Below are 26,248 nucleotides of genomic sequence, written 5' to 3'. Positions count from 1 at the left end.
ATCCTCATCAGAGGACATTTTTCCATTTATCTTTAGATAGAGAGCAAGGGAGGGAGGGAGGGAGGGGGAGAGAGAGACATCAACTGGTTGCCTTCAGCATGATCCTGACCAGGGCCGGATCAAGCCACAACCAAGGTACAGGCCCTTGACTGGAATCAAACCGAGACTCTGGTCCACTGGCTGATGCTCTATCAGCCAGGGCACATGCAATATTATATTAATTTCAGGTGTACAACATAGTAATTACACATTTACATAATTTGCGAGTGATCACTCTGATTGTTTCCCCTTTTCTTTTTTCTTTTTCCAGTATAATTTCTTTTTTATTTATTTTTTTGTTACAGATATTTTACCTTTTTTACCCCATTGGCACCCCCCACCCCACCCCCGTCCCGTCCCCGGATTAGTTGTCCATGTCCATTGGTCATGCATACATGCATATAAGTTCTGTGGTTTATCTCTTCCCACCCCCCCACCCCCATCCCCTCTTCTGAGGGATGTCAGTCTGTGCCCTACTTCCATGTGTCTGGGTCTACTGTATTCCTCAGACTGTTATGTTCATTATATTCCGTATATAAGTGAGATCATGTGGTATTTGTCTTTTTCTGCTTGGCTTCTTTCACTTAGGATAATACTTTCCAAGTCCCTCTATGTTGTCTCAAAGGATAAGAGATCTTTCTTTCTTACCGCTGCATAGTACTCCATTGTGTATATGTACCACAGCTTTTTTATCCATTTGTCTACTGGTGGACACTTGGGCTGTTTCCAGATCTTAGCTATTGTAAATAGTGCTGCTATGAACATGGGGTTACATATATTCTTCCTGATTGGTGTTTCAGGCTTCTTAGGGTATATTCCCAGCAGTGGGATCACTGGGTCAAATGGAAGTTCAATTTTTAATTTTTTGAGGTAGCACCATATTGTTTTCCATAGCGGCTGCACCAGTCTGCATTCCCACCAGCAGTGCACTAGAGTCCCCTTTTCTCCACACCCTCGCCAACACTTGTTGTTTGATGATTTGTTGATGGCGGCCATTCTGACAGGTGTGAGGTGATACCTCATTGTTGTTTTAATTTGCATCTCTCTGATGACTGGTGATGTTGAGCATTTCTTCATATGTCTTTTGGCCATTTCTATGTCCTGTTTGGAGAGGTGTCTATTCAGCTCCTCTGCCCATTTTTTAATTGGGTTCTTTGTCTTCCTTTTGTTGAGCTGTATGAGCACTCTATATATATTGGAAATTAACCCCTTATCTGATACATCATTGGCAATGATGATCTCCCATACAGTGGGTTGCCTTTCCATTTTGATGATTGTTTCTTTTGCTGTGCAGAAGCTTTTTAGTTTGATGTAGCCCCATATGTTCATTTTTTCCTTTGTTTCTGTTGCCTTAGGTGATGTATCAGTGAAAATTCTGCTCCGTATGATGTCCGAAATTTTGTTGCCTACATTTTCTTCTAGAATTTTTATGGATTCACGGGTCACATTTAAGTCTTTTATCCATTTCGAGTTTATTTTTGTGTATGGTGTAAGGTGATGGTCTAGTTTCATTTTTTTGCATGTAGCTGTCCAATTTTCCCAACACCATTTATTAAAGAGGCTGTCTTTACTCCACTGTATGCTCTTGCCACCTTTGTCAAATATTAATTGAGCGTATTGCCTTGGGTCCATTTCTGGGTTTTCAGTTCTGTTCCACTGGTCTATATGCCTGTTCTTGTGCCAGTACCAGGCTGTTTTGGTTACAGTCGCTTTGTAGTATAACCTGATATCTGGTATTGTGATCCCTCCAACTTTGTTCTTCTAGTTCAAGATTGCTGTGGCTATTCGGGGTCTTTTTTGGTTCCATATGAACTTTTGAAGTATTTGTTCTAGTTCTATGAAATATGTCGTTGGTATTTTGATGGGGATTGCATTGAATCTATAGATTGCTTTGGGTAGTATGGACATTTTAATGATGTTAGTTTTTCCAATCCATGAACAGGGTATGTGCTTCCACTTTTTTATATCTTCCTCTATTTCTTTTTTCAATGACCTGTAGTTTTCTGCAAATAGGTCCTTTACTTCTTTGGTTAAGTTTATTCCTAGGTATCGTAATTTTTTTGGCGCGATGGTAAATGGGATTGTTTTTTCAGTTTCTCTTTCTGTGAGTTCATCATTGGTGTACAAGAATGCCGTCGATTTCTTGACGTTAATTTTGTATCCTGCTACTTTGCCAAATTCATTTATTAAGTCTAGTAGATTTTTGATGGAGTCTTTAGGGTTTTCTATGTACAATATCATGTCATCTGCAAATAATGACAGTTTCACTTCCTCCTTTCCAATTTGGATCCCTTTTATTTTTTCTTCATGTCTGATTGCTGTGGCTAAGACTTCCAGTACGATGTTAAATAAGAGTGGCGAAAGTGGACATCCCTGTCTTGTTCCTGTTCTTAATGGAAATATTTTTAGTTCCTGTCCATTGAGTATGATGTTGGCTGTAGGTCTTTCATATATGGCCTTTATTATATCAAGATATGATCCCTCTATTCCTACATTGCTGAGCGTTTTTATCAGAAATGGATGCTGGATTTTGTCGAATGCTTTTTCAGCATCTATTGATATGATCATGTGGTTTTTATTCTTCATTTTGTTTATGTGGTGTATCACGTTTAATGATTTGCGAATATTGTACCAGCCTTGCATCCCTGGAATGAATCCCACTTGGTCATGGTGAATAATTTTTTTGATGTATTTCTGGATCCGATTTGCTAATATTTTGTTCAGGATTTTGGCATCTATGTTCATCAGGGATATTGGCCTGTAGTTTTCTTTCTTCGTAGTGTCTTTTTCTGGTGAAAAACCAGCTCTTTGTTTCATTGATCCTTTGAATTGTTTTTTTGGTCTCTATGTCATTTATTTCTGCTGTGATCTTTACTATTTCCTTCCTTCTACTTGCTCTGGGGTTTTCTTTTTGTTTGCTTTCTAATTCTTTAAGTTGTGAGCTTAGACAGTCAATTAGAAATTTTTCTTGTTTTTTGACGTAGGCCTGTAGTGCTATGAACTTCCCTCTCAGAATTGCTTTCGCTGCATCCCATAGATTTTGTGTTGTTGTGTGTTCATTTTCATTGGTTTCCAGGAAGTTTTTAATTTCTTCCTTGATCTCCTCGGTGACCCATTCATTGTTTAATAGCATGCTATTTAGCCTCCATGTGTTGAAATGTCTTTGCATGTTCTTGTTGCAATTGATCTCTAGTTTCATGACATTGTGATATGAGAAGATGCTTCATATGATTTCAATCTTCTTGAACTTGTAGAGATTTAGTTTGTGTCCTATCATGTGGTCTATCTTTGAGAATGTCCCATGTGCACTTGAGAAGAATGTGTATTCTGTAGTTTTGGGGTGTAATTCTCTGTAGATATCTATTAAATCCATTTGGTCTAGTGCTTCATTTAGAGTCTCTGTTTCCTTGCTAATTTTTTGCCTAAAGGATCTATCCAGTGCTGTCAACGGGGTGTTGAAGTCCCCTGCTATGATTGTATTTTTGTCGATTTCTCCTTGGAAGTCCTCCAGAAGATTTTTAATATATTTTGGTGCTCCTATATTGGGTGCATATATGTTTATCAAGGTTATATCTTCCTGTTGGATAGATCCTTTCAATATTATATAGTGACCTTCTTTGTCTCTAGTTATGGACTTCATTTTGAAATCTATTTTATCAGATATGAGAATTGCTACCCCAGCTTTTTTATTGCTTTCCACTTGCTTGGAAAATTTTTTTCTATCCCTTCACTTTCAACCTATCTGAGTCTTTTGTTGAGAGGTGGGTCTCTTGTAAACAACATATAGATGAGTCATGCTTTCTTATCCAATCAGCTGCTCTGTGTCTTTTTATGGGAGCATTCAATCCATTTACGTTGAAGGTGATTATTGATATGTACTTATTTATTGCCATTTTTGTTTAGTGTGGTTCTATTTTTCTTCCCATTTCTACTGCTAATTACAGCAGTCCTTTTAACATTTCTTGCAGTGCTGGTTTGGTGCTAATGTATTCCCTTAGCCTTTTTTTGTCTGGGAAGCTCTTTATTTGACCTTCTATTTTGAATGATAGCCTTGCTGGGTAGAATAGTCTTGGATTCAGATTCTTGTTTTTCATGACTTTGATTACTTCATGCCATTCCCTTCTGGCCTGTAGTGTTTCTTGTGAGAAGTCAGCTGAGAGCCTTATGGGGTTCCCTTTGTAGGTAACCTGTTGCTTATCTCTTGCTGCTTTTAGGATTCTCTCTTTGTCTTTAATTTGTGGCATTTTAATTACTATGTGTCTTGGTGTGGGCCTGTTTGGGTTCTTCTTACTTGGGACTCTCTGTGCTTCTTGAACTTGAATGCCTTCTTCCTTCACCAAATTAGAGAAGTTTTCTGTCACTATTTTTTTGAATATATTCTCTATCCCTTGCTCATTTTCTTCTTCTTCGGGGACTCCTATGATTGGAATATTATTACGTTTCCAGTTGTCCCATAGTTCACTTAAGCTGTCTTCCTGTTTTTTAATAGTTTTTCCTTTTGTTTTTCTGATTGGTTGATTTTTTCTACCCTGTCTTCTAATTCACTGATCCGGTCCTCAGCTTCTTCTACTCTGCTTTTTAAACCTTCCAATGTGTTTTTCATTTCGGATATGTCATTTTTTTATCTCTTCTTGATGGTTTTTAATTTCCAATTGGCTTATTTTCAGTGTCTCTATGTCCTTACTCATGCTGTTCAGCTTCCTCAAGATCATGGCTCTGAATTCTAGCTCTGTCAACATGCCTAATTGCTCCACATTGATCTCATCTTCGGTGGAGGTCTCTTGCTCTTTCATTTGGCTTCTGTTTCTGTGTTTCACCATTTTGGCTATCACTGTAGGCTTTGGAACCTGTCAAGTTTTCCCTGTGGGTGTTGGTGTTCTGCTGGTTGTGGCTCCCTCTCCTGTGTTTAGATGAGCGAGGGAGGACCTACGTTGAACACCACTGTCAAGTCTTACTCTCCTGGTTAAAGTTGCCAGCCCAGGAAAGGTACTGTTATCCTCTAGCTTTTTGCCTGGAGGCTAGCAGTCTAGGTTACTTGATGAGTTTTGGGTTGTCAGTTGATTGAAAAGCTCCCTCAGGTGCTTAGCACAAGGGGATTTCCCGAGGGTGGGGCAGATGCTGGTTGTTAGTGAGCCTCAATTAGCACTTCAGTGGCCCACAGGGTGGGGTTGGATCTCCGAGGGAGGGGCTGCTGCCTCTCCCCAGAGCCCTGGGAAGGAGCAATATGCCCACAGTCCTGCGTGGCTGCACTCAGCCAAAGCTCTGAGCGCCCTCCAAATCCCAAGTGTCCTGACACAGTTCCAGTCCAGTTTGCCCTCCCTCTGCCGGAGCCCAAGGTGAGTGGCTGTGGCTGTTTTAGCCTCTGTCCCAGCTCTGCACTGTGGAGCCGCCTGGGAGTGCGACCCGAGGGCGCCGCTCCCAGCTAAGGCCGCTGCGGACCGCGGGCTCCCAGCCCCCATCTTGTGCCTTCGCAAGCCTACCAGGATTGAGTCAGTGTCCCTCGTTGTATGGTCCTCGCAAGCTGCTTTTCTGTTGGTTTTTCCCGTCGATTTGTCTGTGTTATAGTTGTAATTCCAGTTTGGTTCTGGGAGACGGTCTGTGTAGCTTCCGTTCACTCTGCTGCCATTTTTCCTTTTCTGTTTCCCCTTTTCTTAATCCATTGTTCCAATCATTTAGCACTTTAATGGCTAGATGCTTAGATATATACCTCTTGGCTATGACGAATAAAACAAACAATGACCTTCTGTATGCAAATTACACGTTCTTGTGACAGTGAATAAGGACACAGGATTCTTGAATAATTGCCCTTAAAGGACTTAATTATTCTCAGACTAAAAACTTATTTTTAACACATTTCATCTGAAATTTAATTAATACATTCATAGAGGAGAATTTATTCATACTTTGGTGGGGTAAAGGTCATTTGTAGTCAGTCAATTCTGGTAGCTTTTCTCCTAAAATTGTTTAAAAATAATTGGACATTCTGTTGAGCACTTTACATGTATAATAAATAGATCACATATAGAACTCCAGCATAAAATAGTCTCCATAATATCACAGAAGTATAGAGTACAGTATAGTGCTTTGGGGATTATATTTATTATTTATGAGTGAGAAAAGACTAAACCTGTAGTCAGATTGAAAATGGCCATCTATCTCGCCTGAGTCTTGGTTTGGCTTCTCAACTTAATTACTGTCTAAAATTGTACCATCCAATACAGTAGCCACTAGCTACATGTAGGTATTGAAAGTTTTAAATAATTACTACTAAATAACAAAAGTTCAATTGCTCAGTGTTCAGTATTCACATGGAACTATCAGTTATCATATTGAACAGCCCAGAATAGAATAGTCTCCTCATCTCAGAAATTTTACTGGACAGTGTTGATCTAAAACATGTACAGTCCTGGCCCTAACCATGTTGCTCAGTTGTTTAGAGTATCATCTTGATACACCAGGTTGGGGGGTTGATCCTGGTTAGGGTACATATAAGAATTAACCAATGAATGCATAAATAAGTAGAACAACAAAAGTGATGTTTCTCTCTCTGTTGCTCTCTCTCTCCCCCCTCCCCCCAAAATCAATAAATAAAAAATTTTAAACTAATCAGTCACAAAAATGATCAATTCTTCCATCACTTTCCAGGAGATTTTTATTTCAAGGTTGCCTAAATGCTGTTAAATTATCTCCTAGACTTTTACAGTTCTCTCTCTATGCCAGTTAAGTCATAAGAAAATAACATGTCTATAGAATATTATTTTAGCTCCTTATATACATGTTTCATTGATTTATGAATTAATATTTTACCCTGGCCTTTCATCAGAGGCTAAGCTAAGACATGGCCATATGCATGCAGAGTATCCTTTGTAGGGCAATGATTTTTACATGGTCTTCTTGAAGTTTAAACAAACATTTGGTCCTGACTAATATACAGTATTTTACTAGATAATTACTATGGAAACACAGATTTTATTTCCTGTTTCTTCATGGATGTTAGGAAACAAAGCTTTAGTATATATCTGTTCTAGCTTTTCTTAACCTGGATTTTCTAGTTTGATTATTTCTTCCTCCATCTCTCCAAGCTCTCTGTCTTTGCCCTCATCAGTTCTCATCTAAATTACTACAATAATTACTAACCACTCTGCCTACTTTCTTCATTCTATTCCTTACACTACACTGTGTGAAATGATTTTTCCAAAACACAGATGTGTAATGATCTAAAATACAAAAAATGATTACTTGTGCTTCAAATTTTCCCACGATCCCCTTCAGAGTCACCTCCAAATGTTTTGGTTGGTACACATAGATTTTTCTGGAAACTAGGTTAGATAAACATACTTATATAATATTAAAATATGTAAAATTCTGAAAAAATTGATAGAAAAAGAAAAAAACATCTAAAGGGCTAAAAGAGCATGTGTGTCTCAATGTTGATTTTATGACTATGTATTATTTTTTAGTATGCATATATAGAAGCATAAAAACATGATGTTTATGTATCTAAAAATTCTCTGACTTATTTAACAAAGGATAAACATCTAGATGTGGATCTTAAACTGGCCTTCCACCAGACTTAATTTCTCATGGACAGCGTTTAAAAATTTCTGCCTTGAATACCTTTACGTGGATATGTGCCGACAGCTGCACCTCTCCCAACTGTCCTACACATAGTCCATCACATCCATTTCAGTTAGCTGCAAGAGCCCTAATGGCTTTGAGGTTTACAATTCTTGTTAGACATTTAAAAGGTCTAGGAAATGATCAAATGGGGTTCTTATCATCTATTTTGTCTCAAATACTGGTTTTGCTTCTGCTTTTCATATTCTTTCCAGGTTTGATTCTAAAAATGAGAGAAGACCTAACTTCCTATCAGTCTGGATAGAGTAGATAGATAGATAGATAGATTGTCCTAAGAGAAAGTATTGAGAGCAACATCCCTTGGTTAGGTGGCATTTAAGCTGAAACTTGAAGGATGAGCAGGAGTGACCTATATAAAAAGACAGAAAGAATGTCCTAAGAGAAGTCACAGCAAGTACAAAGGGCCTGAGGCAGGGAAGACCTTGGTGTGTTAGGTCAGTGTAACTGAGGCTTACTTAAAAGGATCAAGAACTGTTGTGATGTTGAAAACACTGCCATGGTTTGGAAAATGAAGCACCCCATAGACCATGATAAAGAGTCTGTATTTTATTTAACTTGCAATAAGAACCCTTTAAGAGTTTTGAGTAGGAGAGTTATCTAGCCTTATTGCAGTTTTGGCTGCTGTGCAAATAATGAATTGAAGGGGAGCTAGTAAAGGAAGCTGGGAAAACTGCTAGGAGGCTACCTCAGTGTACAAGATGAAAGAGGATGATGGTTTGAACCAGGTGTCAGTGGTGGAGGTAGAAAAAGTGGGTGAATTTAATATGTTTTGAAGAGTAAATTAACAGGAATGGCTGATGAGAAGGAGTAATGGATAAAAGTACTGAAGGATGACTCCCAGGTTTCAGGTATTATTAGCTGAGTGCACAATGCTACCACTCTCCACGGGACGCCTGAGAAGAACGAGGTTGTGCGGTGATCAGCAGGGGAAGAGATGCCATGACTCATTCTGGGCATGTTCAGTTTGAAATCTATTAGTCATCCACAAAAATGGGATTCAGCAGAGAAGTTTTAAGCTGGAGACATAAATTAGCATTGGCTAGCGATGGAATATCAAGCCTTCATTAGGGAATGTGGACAGAAAAGAGAAGGAGGAACCCAATCCAGGATCAGTGATACTCCAACAATAGCAATTGGAGTAAAGCAGGAAAAGCCAGCAAAAAAAAAAAAAAAAAAAAATTACTGAGAAGGAGCAAGCAGCTGGGAAGGAAAAGAGAACATAGGAGAATGTGATGTCACCAAAGCCATGTAGGTAGAAGAAGCTGTCAACTTTGTTAAATGATGCAAAGAAGACAAGTAAGATGAGGATGGAAAAACAGCTATAGGGTTTTGCAAACTGTAGGGTCACTGGTGACCCGAATAGAATGGTTTTGGTGAATGGTACAATGGAGGCCAAATGAAAAGAGATTGGAGAGAAAATGTGAGAAGAAATGGTGGTGGCATGTGCAGGGATTAACTGAGCTTCTCAATAAGCAGCTTGCATATCAGCTTTGAGCTCCTTGGAATGCTTACAGCATCATGAAAATATGAATTTGGGGAATATGGTTTCACTCTTTACCTACCTCTAGGATCCCTTTCATTTGAAGATGTCAACCTTTTCCTTTGGTTCAGTCACTATCAATGTTTCTCATCCAGCTATTCTTTTCAAAAAACAGGTTTACGACTGGGCTGTGATCATTCCACCTGTCAGTGTATTTCAGGGCCTGAGGTTATCTCAAGGTGGTGTGTTGGAATCTGTACAAGTTTCATTTATTTAAAACTTGGACCTTGTAAAAGAGTCTTCTGAGATATAACACCTCCCTCCCCTGGCAGCTTTGGGGAGGGGAAACAAATCATACATGGTAAAATATCATTTACACCATTCTAACACATTCATAGCACTCTTACCAAATCCTAATGAAGGGAGAGAATACACATGCAACACTGCAACACAGACGGTCATAAAACAAAAATATACAGTCATTTTAAGGATGTATAATCCAATAAAGAAGTTGTGGGAGAGCTACTGACCCAATAATCATTTTTAACTTGAAGAGATATCAGTGTTTAGAATTTCAAGACCTAAAAATAAAATGAATTCTATACCTCTAAACAGGAAGGAAAAATGCTATCAGTTTGCATCTTTCAGTATCTAAACAATGCTTCTCTTCTGTGATAATAATGAATAAACTGCATCTCATTGCAGTTGTGGAGTTGTAATGGTTAGACTTTGATAGCCTTATTTTAGAAATTCTGGATTGAGCCAGAGCATTGCAGTTGAGCCCAAGATTAAGTCCAAGAGTAAGAAAATGAACAGATTAAGTCCATTTTCCACTGAGAGAAGAATTTTGCAGCTTGAGCTGCTGACTGCTGTACTACAGAATTATAGAAGTTGCAACTACAAGGAATCCACGGCTGATGTAAAGCAAGTGCCCACCTAAAGAACAGGGATCATTCCAATTCTGCTTGAACATCACATTGTGGTGCTCTCACTACCACGCAGAAGCCATGGCGGTTTGCAGATCTGATAGGAAGCTACTACAATTTCAGTTCTGTTCTCTTCCCATGTATCACAACACTCAAATATTTAAAAGAAACTATAAAGCCTCTCCATTGAAATTTTCCCTCTTCAAGGAGAATAAATAACTGTTACCACTCGGTTGCGGTTTGTCCCTAGCCCTGGTTGGGGTCAAGCAGAAGGAAACCACTCAATGTGTCCCTCTCACATCGATGTTTCTCTCTCTCTCTCTCCCTCCCACTCGATCTGAAGATAAATAGAAAAATATCCTCAGGTTAGGATTAAAAATAATAATAATAATAATTATAATAATAATAATGTTACCACTGTTTTGAATATTTAAACATGTGCCTGTGAAAATTATTTGACATGTTCTACCTCTTTGGATATTTACAGTTATATTCTGAGGTGCTGTGCTAGCCTGTCGACCCCCTCTCCCTTGCCTGCCCTTCTGCCATAGAGAATAGCTAACCCAATGCTTTCTTTCCTAACCTCTCCTGCAGCCAGGAGTAGAACTAGAACTCAGTTTTGACCACGGAGACAGAGAAAAATCAGCTAGGGGGATTCTGGGAAAGATTCCCCCCCCCCCCTTTTTTTTATCATCCTCACCCGAGGATATTTTTCCATTTTTTTTTTTTTTTTAATCCTCACCCGAGGATATTTTTCCATTTTTTGTACAGATAGAGTGGGAGGGAGAGAGAGGAAGGGAGAGAGAGAGAGAAACATCGAGGTGAAGGGACACATCGAGTGGCTGCCACCTGCACGACCAACCAGGGCCGGGACAAACTGCAACCGAAGTACGTGCCCTTAGCGGGAACCGAACCCGGGTCTCTCCAGACCGCAGGCTGATGCTCTAACCGCTGAGCCAAACCGGCCAGGGCTTCTCTTTTTTTTAGATTTTCCCTCCCCTTTAAAGGGAGAAAAGCATGATTGAAGGATCCCCTCCTCTCCCCCTCCCCCCCTTCTCATTTTCCTGCCTGCTCACTGCTTCCAGCTTTTGGGCTTGAAATGGAAAGAAAGATGTCTAGAGTTTCTGCTGCAATTTTTCAACAACAGAGGGAAAATCAAAGCAGTCACAGAGAACCGAGAATCCTCACATCATGGAACCACCAACCTCACCCTAGAACTATGTACCTTTCAATGTCTTGATAGTGAACAGGTGATGTCTTTGTGGACTCAGCCAAGGTTGACTGGCCTTTCAGTTGCCTGAAGCCACCATCGTCCTGACTGATACAGTAGACAACATCACCCTCCTTTCACCTATGAGAAAATAGACTTAAGGAAACTAACTAAACATCCCAAGGTTGCGCACGGAGCAAAGGCCATGACTCAATCATGACCCACATAGACTCAGAACAAAAATATAATCTCCAATTTCTTGAGCCCGTTTTTACATGGTAGGTTTTTCAGATCCTGGTTTATGCTGAGCAACCTCATGTTGTCATAATCTGTTTTCTCAATATCTCTCCTTTGAGAGTCTTAGAGCCAAGGGCTGTCCCTCTACAACTTGATTAGTGGAAAGGGTGGAAGAGCATTCAGTATCTTGTTCGGGACACAGATGAACGCAGGCTAGAGTTCCATGAGCCTTCTCCCAAGTCTCATCAACCTCCTATCAATGCATCTTAAGAGTTTTTATCATATCTCTAACTTCCCTCTGACTTTTAATATCTAGATAATGGAAATAACTTTAAAGAACTGAAAGGAGTTGTTGAAGAACCATCTACTTTAGTCATTTGCCTCTATACATGCATATGGTATACTGTATAATTTTTTCCCAGCTTTATTGAGACATAATTGACATGTAACATTGTATAAGGTTAAGGTAATGATTTGATACACCTATATATCACAAAATGGTTTCCACATTAATGTTAGTCTACACGTCCATCACCTCACATAATTACCATTTCGTTTTTGTGGTTAGAATATTAAGACTGTCATTCTTAGCTACTTTTATGTATATAATACAATATTAACTGTAGTGACCATGCTGTACATTAGAGCCTCATCTTGTTAGAATATTAGTGGCATCACTTTTCTAACACATTATATGAGTTAAACAGTTAAGAAAAGTTAAACATCTAAAAAAAAAAGGTGTTTTGAAGTTGGTGTTAAACTTCCAATGTGACAGAGGTGAAGAAGTGTGTCCCAAGACCCACCACCCTACTTCCCTCTGACAGGCAATAACTCTAATGAACAATTTGCTAGACATTCATTAGAACAATGTCTAACATCCCGACCTAGGCTGCTAAGGTTCTGGATGAAAGAGCCTATGCTACCCCCAGAAATATAAAACCAAATTCGGGCATTGCCACAAAAGTGAAGGTAATTGCCAATGTCAGGTAAACAACCACATTTCATTAAATTTTAGCAAGAGATATTAAAGACAAATATAAGGCGAGGAAGGTATTGGTAACAGCACTGTGAATGGACTCCCAGTCTTCTTTCCAATAGCATGGTTCCGGGAAAATATGCACATTTGTTACATACAACTCTCACGTATTGTTGGTGGGAATGGAAGTTGGTGCAACTTTTTTGGAGGACAATTCAGACAGATTATTCTAAGTTAAAAATGTACATTTCCTTTGAGCAATTTCATTTTTAATAGTCTGTGTAACATAATCCACATGTTTTCCAAATTGTGCATGCATTATTTATAAGAACAAAAGATTGGAAAAATCATAAATACCTGTCAACAGAGAACTGGTTAAATGAATTATGGTACATTCATACAGTGGAATGCTACATGCCCTTAGAAAGTAATGAGTTGAGCCCAGCCGGTGTGGCTCAGTGGTTGAGCATCGAACCATGCACCAAGAAGGTGCCAGTTCGATTCCCAGTCAGGGCATATGCCCAGGTTGTGGGCCAAATCCCCAGTGGGGTCATGTAGGAGGTGGCCAATCAATGTTCTCTCTCATAGATGTTTCTATCTCTCTCTCCCTCCCTCTCCCTTTCTCTGTCTCTAACATCAAAAAAGGGAAAAAAAGCAATGAGTTGAGATAAAAAAAATCTCCAAAATATATTAAATGAACAAGTGAAATATGTAACTTTCTTCCTGTCCCTTATATGCACTGAATTTCTCTGGAAGGGAACACAAACAGATGACTGGAGCTGCATCTAGAATGGGAAACTGAGGCACTGAGTATGGAGAGGAAGGAAGAATTGCATTTCACTATACAAGAGCTTAGATTTTTAACATGTCTATGTGTTGCTAATTTTTTAAAAATTATGTTTAAGCCCTGACTGGTTTGGCTCAGCAGTTAGAGCATCAGCCCATGAAATGAAGGGTCTTGGGTTTGATTCCCCATCTAGGGCACATAGCTGAGTTGTAGGTTCAATCCCTGGCCCTGGCCGGGGTCATGTGGGAGGCAACCAATCGATGTGTCTCTCTCACATTGATGTTTCTCTCTCTCTCCCTCTCTCTCTCTCCATTCCTCCCTCCCACTCTATCTGAAGATAAATGGAACTTATCCCTGGACTACTGTTTAAAAGTATATTTGTTATCAGTTGTCCTCAGATAAGTGATAACAGACTGATGCCCTCCTGGGTCTACGTGAAGTTATCCCCAGATAGAACCAGCTCCTCCTCTCGAAATGCTACAAAGGCCAAACTCTCTGGATCTGTCCAAATGCTGAAACAAGCCCTTGGTTGAAGATACGTACTGAGTACTGTCACTAAGACTCAATGTAGCTAATGTAGAAAGCTGAATTTTGAGTAGAAGCATATCTCAAGTGACATATCAGATTGTAATGATTATGAGATACATGTGTTTTTAATTTTTGGTGTTTTAAGGAAACAATTTTCTGTTTTTTCCTCTCCGAACACTAAGAACACTATGCTCACAGAATACTTTGCTTCTGGTCCACAAATTTATGGGTTTTCTTCCCACGCCAAGTAATTTTCAGATGCCAGCTGGGTGTCCTACAATTCAACCCAATCTATCTAATAAATATAGTATCAGATCCCATAGATTAAGGGCTCAGTCCCACAAGACTTCCTGAATTTCCCAAGTCCACATTGTCATCTGTGCTTCTGACTGACTGGCTATGAACTGGAGGTTCCCAAGACCTCCACCTCAGGTTCAATCATTTCCTAGAGTACATTACAGAACTCAGGAAAACAGTTTACTTATGAGACCACTGGTTTATTATAAAAGAATACAATTTAGAAACAACCTAATGGAAGAGATGTATAGGGCAAGTTACGAGGGAAGCAGCATGGATCTTCCATGTCTTCTGTGGGTATGCTATGCTCTCAGCACCTCCATGTGTTCACTCTCTCAGAACCTCTCTGAACACTATACTTTGTGGTTTTATGAAGGCTTCATTACAGAGGCATGATTGATTAAAGAATTGGCCATTGGGCCCTGGCTGGTTTGGCTCAGCGGTTAGAGCGTCGGCCTGTGGTCCAGAGAGACCCAGGTTCGGTTCCTGCTAAGGGCGCATACCTCGATTGCAGTTTGTCCCCGGCCCTGGTTGGTTGTGCGGGTGGCAGCCACTCGATGTGTCCCTTTCACATAGATATTTCTCTCTCTCTCTCTCTCTCTTACTCTCTCTCCCTCCCACTCTATCTGAACAAAAAATGGAAAAATGTCCTCAGGTGAGGATAACCGCCCCCCCCCCCAAAAAAAAGAATTGGCCATTGGTGACTAACTCATTTTTAGCCCCTCCCACTTTCCAGGAGGTGAGGGGGAAGTAGGGCTGAAAGTTACTACCCTCTAATCACAACATTATTTTCCCTTGCAACTAGCCCCCATCATGTGGTTATCTGGGAGATTCCCCCCCAAAAAACAATCAATTAACATAAACTCAGGTGTGGTTGAAAGGAGTTTGTAATGAATAAGACACCAATTTCACATGTATCAATCTGGAGCTATTTCAAGAACTGGGATCAAAAACTAATTATGACAAAAGATGGCCTTATGACTTGTGTCACATGGAAAATTATGAGTATTGTAGAAACTAATTGCCAGGAAATGTGGATGAAGACCAAATTTATATTTCTTTTTTTTTTTTCCTCAACCGAGGACATTTTTCCATTTTTTGTTTAGATAGAGTGGGAGAGAGAGAGAAAGAAAAACATTGAGTGGCTGCCACCTGCACGACCAACCAGGGCTGGGGACAAACTGCAACTGAGGTATGCGCCCTTAGCAGGAACCGAACCCGGGTCTCTCTGGACCACAGGCTGACGCTCTAACCACTGAGCCAAACCAGCCAGAGCTATATTTCTTATTATATCACAGTATCATGGGTTTTAAATGTGTAGATCAGGGGTCATCACCCAAAATGCCCTCAAGTGTGAGGCCAGTGAAATAAATGTGAGAATATATCTAGGTGGATAAAAGAAACAGAAACTAGTGGGACACAGTGAATTAGAAGGTGTGTGACTTTCTAAAGGCAGGCAGCCTGTACCTAGTTCCAGTTGACCTTTGTCTGTGGAAATGTGATCCCAGTGTTTTTAGTCATCCCCAGTTGTCAAGACCCAGAAATCTGGCTTATTATGTAAAATGATTTTTTTTTCAATATTGGCAACATAGACTTAAAAATTCCATGGGCAAGATCTACTCTACTGGCTCCTGGTTGGTCTCTTTTCACCTAGATCAGAGTTTAGTTTTGTTTTTTAGTCAAGAAATTATTTTATTTAAATAAAATATATGTAGAAGTCTAATAAATAAAACCACCACCAGCAAAAATGCTCCTCTTTGGGGGTGGGGGGGTAGGGTGAGGCTGGAGCCCTATCCACGTGCCTCTGAGTCTTCCTAGCCCTGAGCTCATGATGCTTCAGTTCTAGAAAACAGAGACACCACAGATCTAAATGCTGAAAGTATGGTTGGTCTCTCTGAGATAGACTTCTTTTTCCTTTTCTTCAGATTGGCAGTTTTCCAGCATATTTCATTACTTCTTGATTCCATCTTTATACTGCATTAATAAGATTATATTATCAACATAAGGGAGGATACCTGTCTTTTTTAAAATGTTTATGTATGCTGGGGCAGGAGGGAATATATCAATCATTTAAGTGAGCAGGAATCAGTTAATTAGGTATCAGTTATAAATGAAGATGTCTAAACACAATCCTGTTTTAAGCATTTTAAAACTAAAATTGACACTTTCAAATCCATTCTGAAATTTGTATAGAGATTCAAATAAAACATTTAAAATCTGAGATCCACATCAACATCTGATAGATTGCCCACAGGGCAACCTGGGATTCCTTCTGGAATAAGGTAGAGTATCAATAAAAGGTTCAGAGATAGTACCTGTTTATGAAACCAAAAGCTGTTAACAGTTCACTTAATACTGAGCAAAATTAATTTTTTTTATAATTAACTTCCCAATAAAATTATGGGACAGAACTATGAGCCCCATGGTTAAATAACATGATTTAAAAGCACTGTTAACAAGTCATGAGGTGGGGCTAGAAACCCGCCTTTTCTATTCTAATGTTCTGTTTTGGTTTTTCTATACCTCTCTATCCAATAAACACAAGATTTTAAAATTATTTAAAAATCTTGGAGACAACTGATTCAAGATAGCTTTGACCAAAGCCATAATGAGACTAGATATTTTGCTACTAAACAGATTTTGTAACACATAACTTTTGTATAAAATTATTGACAGCCATTGAGAGAGGTAGACCAGATTACTGAATATAGGTGTAGTGAAGAAAGCATTTTAAATGGTGGGTGATTTGCTTAATACATTTCAAATTCTTAATACAAATGGTATAGCTTCTCTGGCCTTCCTAACCTGCTTCCCATCCACTCAACAGGGTGGTGAGAATGGAAATTAACATACATAGAAATATTATGTATGTCTATCCTTCAACAATATATTCCACACTATTTTTTCCAGAACTTTTATCTACTTTCCCAAGCACACACTCTCTCAAAAAGAACACAGCTTTGGAACAGAGAAAAATCTATCAATATTTTCTCTTTCTTTCCTTGCCTCCTGTCCATAATTCTCTTTTCGCTAACTTCCATTGAACTCTTGACCTTGGGTAAAGATGCAGCTTTGCATGAATATCTGAAAGTGACTTTTGGTGATTTAGCTGCTAAATGTGTATGATAGAAATCCAGCTTACCTTGGAGGCTCTCAGGGTTTTTAACTTACCTAAGTGCCAGAAAGCAGCCCAGTCTGGGGAATCCAGCAAATGTCTCCCAGCTGTGCAGGGAAAGTGTGAACAGCTCTGTCAGAAGCACTGCCTCTTCCCCTTCTTTTCCACGCAGGACCGTACACTCAAACCATCACTTCTCATTTGCCTTCTGGACAACGGTAATGGAACTGCTGCTTTATTGCCCACGGAGAGGCCACGAGAGGAGTCAGGGTGGTCTAGCAGTTTCCCTGGACAAAAGAAGTTTCAGGCTCAGGCCCAGTCCTAGGTGCATACACAGAAGGCTGACAGAAAATATATATTCACAGCTTTGGCCTAAAGGTTGTCGGTGGACCAACTGGTAATACAAGGAGAAATGCTCTCTTCTGGAGTTGTAGTTCTTTCCAGGTGAGAAAATTAAATGCCATCACTTGTCCTGAAAGCAATCCAGCATTTCTTGGTATATTTCCAATGCATGTTTGTTACAGTGTCAGAGCTGTTGTAGGATCAAGGCTGTTAGAAGAGGTGACAGAAACATAAGAAAAAAAACCCTCAAAGATGAATATTAACTTTTAGCTGGGGGGAGGGGATTATTCTTAACCTTAATGCTTTATTAATAAGCAGAACTGACCTGGCCGATGTTGCTCAGTGATTGAGCATAGACCCATGCACCAAGAGATCACTGGTTTGATTCCCGGTCAGGCCACAGGCCCAGGTTGCGGGCCTGATCCCCAGTGGAGGGCATGCAAGAGGCGGCCAATCGATGTTCTCTCTCATCAATGTTTCTATTTCTCCCTTTCCCTTCCTTTTCTCTAAAACCAATAAAGAAAAAATAAAATTTTAAAAGCAGACCGAAAGCCTAGTATGCTTCATTCAGTGCTATCTGTGGCAAACACTGGGTGCCCCTCCAGCAGCCGTCCCCACCTTTCCATTCTTAGAGCAAACCCCTCTTGTCATGAAAGGCTGCACACTTTGGAGATGCTTTCCCAGTCTCCCTCACAGGTAGAGTTAGTCATGTGACACAATTCTGACTGTGAGACATAGAACTCATAGAGCCATTTAATTGCTAGATCACCCCTTTGCTATAAAAGAATATGATTCAGGAATAGCCAGATGGAAAGACACATATGGTAAGGTATATGGGGAGGGGTGCTGAACTTCCCCTTCCTCCCCAGCACCTTCATGTTTTTATGGAAGCTTCAGTACATAGGCATGATTGATATAACTCACTGGTTGTTGTGTTGATGGAACTCAACCCACAGCCCCTCTTCCTCCTGGGAAGTGGAATCTTTTAGCCCCACCCCTCTAATCACAAGGTGGGCTCCTGCAATCAGTCCCCATACCTAGGTCAATAGGAGCTTTCCCAAGGTCCTCCTTAGGATTACCAAAGACACATTTTTATAGCTCTTCTCACAGGAAATTCCAAGGGTTTTAGGAGATCTCCACCAGGAACAGGGACAAAGACCAAACACATATTTATTATTATAAATCATAGTATCACAGCCTCTTTTTTTTTTTTTAGTGAGAAGGAGAGAGGGAGGAAGAGAGAAACATCGATGTGAGAGAGACATCTTACATCAACCGGCTGCCACCCACACGACCCCAATCCGGGCGGGGACAAACTGCAACCGAAGTACATACCCTTAGTGGGGAACCGAACCCAGGTGTCTCTGGACCGCAGGCCAACGCTCTAACTGCTGAGCCAAACCCGCCAGGGCATCTTTTACGGATTCCCTGTGTGTCATTTAGGGCCTACCTGGATAATACAGGATAATCTCCTCATCTCGAGATGTTTAACTTAATCACACCTGCAAGGGCCCTTTTCCAATAAAGTAACATTTACAGGTTCCAGGGATTAAGATCTGATTACCGGGGGGAATCAATATTCAGCCACCACAGAAGTCTTTGGTGCTATTCACCAATTATTTCCCATCAGTAATCTTCAGAACAATGGCAGCATTGCATTACCTGACTTCCTTGGGAGGAGCAGCGGGTGTCAAGTGTACAGTAAATTGTTTCTCTTTATCTGCAGTTTCACCTTCTGTGCTTTCAGCAACCCAAGGTAAACTGAGGTCTGCCCATATTAAATGCAAAGTACCGGAAACAAACAATTCATGTTTTAAATCGCTCACGGTTCTGAGTATCGAGATGAAATCTCGCGGGGGTCTAAGTAGGGTGACGTAATCTCGCGAGACGTGAGTCGTCCAGCGTTCCCACGCAGTGTTGAGGCTCCCGTTCCTGTCCTAGGAGCTGGCTCTCTTGTCAGGTCCGCCGCCACTGTGTCACAGGGCCTGTGTTCAAGTCCCCTTTGTTGATTGATGGCCACAAAGCACAAGAGGAGTGATGTTGACAATTCCGTCCGCCAAAGAGAAGCTGTCAGGTGCTTCCTTTCAGTGACAAGGTGAGTACAGAACAATAGGATGTTTTGAGAGAGAGACCACATGCACAGAACTTTTATTAGAGTCCAGTGTTATAATTGTTCTAGTTTGTTATTTGTCACTGTTGCCAATCTCTCCCTGTGCCTAATTTATGAATTAAACTTTGTCATAGATATATTTGTATAGGAAAACATAGTTTATGTAGGGTTTGGTACTCGCTGCAGTTTCAGGCACCCACGGGGGTCTTGGAACATATTTCTGTGAATAAGGGGGACTACTTAGCTTGACTCACTTCCAGGCTAGAGCATTCAATTGCTGGTGTGAGACCTTGAGAGCTCAATTCCCCTTCCTGGAAGCCCGGCAGTGTTTGGTGCGCTGGTCTCCCGAGGGAGGTGCCGTGAAGCAGTGGCTCTGGCTGAGCTGCAGTGACGTAAAGCAGCGGTGTTCAGCCGATGTGCCACGACAGGCCCCCTGGTGGGCTGCAAGAATTTTTAAAACTGGTCAGGGGCACTGACCTCTTTGCTCTTAGATTGTCAAATTTTAAAAAATGACAGTGTCCAACACAACAATAGCTGTTCAGTGTGAGTGAATGAAAAATATATCTCCTTTATTTTTTTTTATCAGATTGGCAAAAAATGTAATATATCTTTGGGTGTGATGCACAATTTTAGGAATTAGTTTATGTGCCATGAAATGAAAAATGTTGAAAATTGTTGACATACAGGATGGGCAAGGAATACACCTCTTCTGCTAAAAATCATTAAATTTCGTTTTTTGGGGTTTGATTTTGTTTTTCTGTAGCACAACTTAACCTGTCTTGATTGATACACCCAGAATAAGTTCCCAACAAACTGAAGGCCAGAGAAAGAAAGCAGTTTTCCTTTCACCACAGTCAAAAACTTGCCTCCCAAATGATTAAAAAATGGGTCATCCCACTGTCCCTTTCTCCCAGGGAAAATCATATCCCCAAAACTCACATCAGAATTCAATAAGTGATCATGGGTACATTTCCCCAAATATGGGTCATTCCATCTTTTTATTAATAACCTTACGGAGATATAATTGAATATCATTCACATACCATAAAAGTCACTCTTTTAACATAGATAATGTAGTGGTCTTCAGTATATTCAGAGTTGTGTGACTATTTTCACTATCTAATTTCAGAACGTTTTTACCACTCCTGAAAGAAATCCTGTACCCATTAGCAGTTACTCCCCATTTCTGCATCTCTGTCCTCAGCATCTGGCAACAACTATTGTACTTTCTGTCTCTATGAATCTGCCTATTCTGGACATTCCATATAAATGATATCACACATTATGTGGTCTTTTGTGACTGGCCTCTTTAGCATGTCTTTAAGGTTCATCCATGTTGTAGCCTGTATCAGTTCTTCATTCCTTTATCTGGGTGAATAATATTGCATTATATAGATATACCACATTTTGTGTTACTCTTCATTAGTTAATGGGCATTTGGATTGTTTCTACTTTTTGGCTATTAAGAATAATGCTGCTTCCTGGCCAGTGGTTCAGTGGTTAGAGCGTTGGCTGAAGAACCGAAAAGTCACGAGTTCAATTCCCAGTCAAGGGCACATACCTGGGTTGCAGATTTAATCCTCAACCCCAGTCAGGGTGTGTGCCAGAGGCAACCAATGGATGTGTCTCTCACATTAATATTTCTTTCTCCCGCTCCCCTTCCCTTCATCCCTCTCTAACCTTCCCTCCCTTCTACTCTCTTTAAAAAAAAAATCAATGGCAAAAATATCCTTGGGTGAGATTAACAACAACAACAAAGAATAATGCTGCTGTGAGCAATTGTGTACCAGATTTTGTGCAGGCATACGTTTTCAGTCTGGGTCATTCCATCTTGGAATTACATATGCACCACAAACAGTGTAGCCTAGTCCCTTTTCAAAATCTTTCATTTTGAGGTAGATGGGACCACCTGTCTCTAGTAGCTACCTATAATTGCTGTAAAAAATTACACTTTGGGCTTAAGAAACACGAATTAATCATCTTATAGTTCTAGAGGTCAGATGTCCAAAATGATTCTCCTTGGGCTAAAATCAAGGTGTTGGCAAGTGCTGGAGGGTAATCACTTTCTTTGCCTTTTCCAGCTTCTACAAGCTCCCAGAATTCCTTGGCTTTTGGCTTTCTTTCCTCTTCAAAGCCAGCAACTTTCTCAGATGGTGTCACTGTAACTCTGTCTCTTCTGCCTCTTCCTTCCACATCTAAGGACTCCTGTGGTTGCACTGAGCCCACCTGGATACTTGAAGATAACCTTCTCATTTTAGGTCAGCTGGTTAGCAACCTTAATTCCTCCTTCCTAGGTAACCTAGCAATTCACAGAGTCTGGCACAGATCTCTAGGGGGCCATTATCCTACCACAATATCTTTTCAGCTGTCTTCAAGTCTCTGCTCCTAATCCTTTGGAAAAAACTGTTTGAATACACACACACATACACACAAGAAAGGCAATAAAACATAGATAGACAATAGACTGTTCATTTAGACAGTCTATCAACACCTAAAAAACAAACAGTCTATCTGGTAGGAATGCAAAATGGTACAGCTACTTTGGAAGATAGTGTGGCAGTATTTTTTAAAACTAAACATACACTTACATATGATCCAGCAATCATATTCTTTGGTATTTACCCAAATAAGTTAAAATCATGACACACAACCCTGCAATTTAATTCATAATTGCCAAAACCTGAAAGTAACCAAGATGTCCTTCAGCAGATGAATGGGTAAATAAACTATGGTACATCCAGACAAGGGAATATTATTCAGTGACAAAATGAGCTACTAAAAATATTAAAAGATATAGAGAAAACTTAAATGGATATTGCTAAGTGAAAGAAGCCAATCTGAAAAGTCTACAAATTGTGTGACACTGTATGACATTCTGGAAAAGGCAAACATATGGAGATGGTAGAAAGGTCCGTTGTTGCCCTGGCTGGTGTGGCTCAGTTGGTTGAGCATCTTCCTATGCCACGCATCTAGAGGTTGCCAGTTCGGTTTTCAGTCAGGACACATGCTTGGGTTGAGGGCTCGATCCCCAGTAGAGAGTGCACAGGGGGCAGCCGATCCATGTTTTTCTCTCATAGATGTTTCTAGCTCTCCCTCCCTCTCATTTCCTCTCTCTCTAAAATTAATAAAAACATATTAAAAATAAATAAAAATTAAAAAAAGAAGCAATGGATGTTTTTAAAAAAAGATCTGTGGTTGCCAGGAGTTTGGAGAGAGGAAGTAAAGGATAAATGGGTGGACCACAGGAGATTTAGGAGGCAGTGAAACTTCTCTTTGATACTATGATGATAGAAACATGTCATAATACATTTGTCAAAACCCATAGAATCTACAACAGGAAGAATGAACCTAATGTAAACTGTGGACTTTAGGTAATGAGAATATATAAATGCTGGCTCATCAGTTGTAGCAAATGTCACACACTAATGCAAGATGTTAGTAATAGGGGAAACTGTATGTGTGGTGGGGTAAATGGGTATATAGGAACTCTGTACTTTCTACTTTTTTCCTATAAACCTAGAAGTGCTCTAAAAATAAAATTTAGTGATTATTTTAAAAATTCAATCTACACAGATGCACTCCGACCTCTATAAGGGTAAGATTTCATATTATTTCTCAGAAAAGTGTAGCTCTTTGGATATACCCTTCTCAAATCTCTGGGTTTCAGAAACTTTTCTCTCATATATACAACTAAAAGTTCATTGGCATGACTTACACCCCCTCCTCCACCAAAAATATCAGTTGGATTCAAAATTGAATTTTAGTCTGACTCATAAAAACAGAATTTTTAAATGACAGTTTTTACAGAATCAACTCATTAAAATTTCAAACATTCTTTCTAGTCTCAGCCAACATCACCCTGGTACACCTATAATATCATTAAGAAATTTAAGAGCAGGGCTCCATGCTTAGTAGCTATTTATATGAACTGCAATTTAAAGGAATTTCATTTCAAATAATAGCTATTGTACATTTAATCTCAAAGTAAGCTATTTTTGCACTTTAAAAAAAAATTTTTTTTTTGGTTTTGGTACGTGCCCCTAGCGGGAACCGAACCCAGGATTCTTTGGTCCACAGGCCAACGCTCCAACCACTAAGCCAAATCGGCCAGGGCTATTTTTGCACTTTTTAAGTCATCCTCAGCCCCCCAAGGGGTTTGTTCCTTTAGAAAAAAAAGTCTCCCCCAGTGAACATTGAAACAGACATCTGAGTATTACCATCATTTCTTGTTTTCTGTGAGGATTTCTGGCAGGTCAGACTTGTTCATCATTAACACTGCTATTCAAAATTTATAAAAATTCAAGTCAATCACCATGAAATTGAGTTTATTTAAATCTTAGGCAAGATTCTGGGTCGGAAATAAGGATATGATCTTAGAGAAGATTTTTAAAAATAATTTATAGTTAGTTAAACTCAAAAACAGCTTTATTTGGTCATTCTTTCATATTGAGCATATCACAATTGTGAATCTTGAATAACTTTCTATCAAGATCTATGAAGTGTCTGTGATTTTATCCTATTTATAAGCTAATAAGTCTGACACAATGTCATGGGTGCTGGCAAAAAATATGAGCATTTTGGGCCAGAGAGAGAGAACTTTGCAATGCGTGGCATAACAAACAGCATGAGTATGGGGATATTTGTGTGGGTTATTCTTGTTCCCAAGTCTCACAGGGGCGACGCAGATGGGCCTGGATAGATGCAGTAGGTTGTATTGCAGGAGAACAGTCTTAGTTTAGGGAACTCAAATGTTTAATAATGGTCAAGAAATTATCAGCCCTTTACTCTGAGAAAGACACTAGCTGCCAAGGCTGGGGGCAAACTTACCCTTTGATCTAAAAAAAGAAATTTTCTCTACCTTCTAAGGATTTTCACTATATAAACATCTTTGAAAGAACATGCTGGAATACAAGGGTATCAAGTGCCTGGCTCGCAAGAGATGCAGAAATCCATGACCCATGGACAGTACCTCTCCTTGAAGTTTCTTACATGTACTCTACTCCATATAATAAGATGATTCTTCTGCTCTGATAAATCCACACCCATTTTGAATATGTTTTGGGTGTTCTTCCTTATCAGAGGCAGTGATTATCCAGAAGCATCTAAATTCCCATCTATTGTTCTGTATAACTAACATCTGGTTAGTGATTTAGATGGATCCAAGCTAGCAGCCACATAAGGGCATTTAACTAGTAACCTTGGCCTCACTCAATTAAGCTAGAAATTATCTAATAGATTAAGCCAGACACTGGAAGCAGTTGTGAATTCCTCCTTTGTCTGCCCTGGTCCCCATATTCAATAAATTACTAATACCTTTGAGACAACTCCTAGATCAAACCATCTTCTCCAGCCCTATTCTGCTGTAGTTCACATCTTCTCACCTTTCCAGACTTACTGTAATTGTCTCTGCATGAGCTCCTCTCTCTTCTTGCAGGCTCTTCTCTTTCCCAGTCTTGTGCAATTCTAATTCATCCTCCACCCAGCTGTGAGAATACATTTCTAAAATGCAAACCTGAACATGCTACTTCTGTATTGAGAAATCTATAATACCTCACAGACTATGGGATACATTTCAAACTTCTTAGCATGGAACATATATCTTCTTGTAATTTGGCTCCTGATTAAAATGGTAGGCACAATATTCATTTTACCCTACCTTATTCCTGTAGCACTTTCATCTGCAAAACAGGAATAATAATAGTATCTACTTCCTAGGCTGCTATGAGAAATATGGTACTATATGTTCATTGACTAGGACAATGGCTCATAAGGATTGTTCAAGAAGTGTCATAAGAGGAATAATTATCTAGCCACACTGAACTGCTATCAACTTTTCCAATAGGCCAAATCAACCACTACCATCTTTCTGAAGAATTTTTGAATATGTTAGCATCTTGAACACTCAACGTTTTCTTATCACAGAGCCTGTAAGAAAATATTGCTTTTTTTTGCCGTAATGCTTTCTATCCACTCTCTACTGCAGAGTGAAATCTAGGAAACAGCGTTTATGTTTAACCCATATTTGGATTCCTAAGGCACATCATCTGACACATAAGAGGCACTTAATAGATATTTGTGGCCCTGGCCGGTTTGCTCAGCGGTTAGAGCGTCAGCCTGTGGTCCAGAGAGACCTGGGTTCAGTTCCCGCTAAGGGCACGTACCTCGGTTGCAGTTTGTCCCCGGCTCTGGTTGGGTGGTGTGGGAGGCAGCTACTCGATGTGTCCCTTTCACGTTGATGTTTTTCTCTCTCTCTCTTCCTCTTTCTCCCTCCCACTCTATCTGAACAAAAAATGGAAAAATGTCCTTGGGTGAGGATAAAAAAAATTAGATATTTGTGGAGCAGTGGTATGCTGTTTGTTTTCATGGATCCATGCTGTTTTCCTTAAGTTTTGTAGCCATAGCTATTACTTGTGAGTCTCTGGCTTTCTTTGTGATCCTTTTCCCCTTAAGGCCTTTGTTCAGAAACCCAGTAAATTTTGATTGCCATCGACACTGTTGCCAGAAGGATTATTTCATATGAATAATGCAGAAGTCATATTCATGCTCTTTCATGTTGATAAATC

This window comes from Molossus molossus, unplaced genomic scaffold (assembly GCF_014108415.1).
Source record: "Molossus molossus isolate mMolMol1 unplaced genomic scaffold, mMolMol1.p scaffold_m16_p_18, whole genome shotgun sequence".
In the NCBI taxonomy this organism is placed as follows: domain Eukaryota; kingdom Metazoa; phylum Chordata; class Mammalia; order Chiroptera; family Molossidae; genus Molossus; species Molossus molossus.
Note: the sequence above shows the minus strand (reverse complement) of the source record.